The sequence below is a fragment of the Antrostomus carolinensis genome, unplaced genomic scaffold, assembly GCF_000700745.2.
Source record: "Antrostomus carolinensis isolate BGI_N321 unplaced genomic scaffold, ASM70074v2 scaffold30565, whole genome shotgun sequence".
NCBI lineage: Eukaryota > Metazoa > Chordata > Aves > Caprimulgiformes > Caprimulgidae > Antrostomus > Antrostomus carolinensis.
This window is the reverse complement of record NW_010314782.1, coordinates 1-223: the sequence shown is the minus strand read 5'-3', so window position 1 is coordinate 223 and position 223 is coordinate 1.

Here is a 223-nt window from a genome sequence, read left to right as displayed (position 1 = left end):
TGCTTCGGTGCCTCTGCCTCTCCTCTCCCCCTGCACCCTCCCACAGGCTCTTCTGTCGCTCCTGGTCCCCTTGGTCCTGGATGTCATTCAGACATGGCAGAGCATTCTTTCCCAGTGTCCTGGCAGGGATGCAGCTGGTGTCACTGGTCACCCCAGGCACATCCCTGCGCACCACCTGTCACCAGGAGCCCGTGCAGCCAGCTCTGCTCCAAAAACCTGGCTT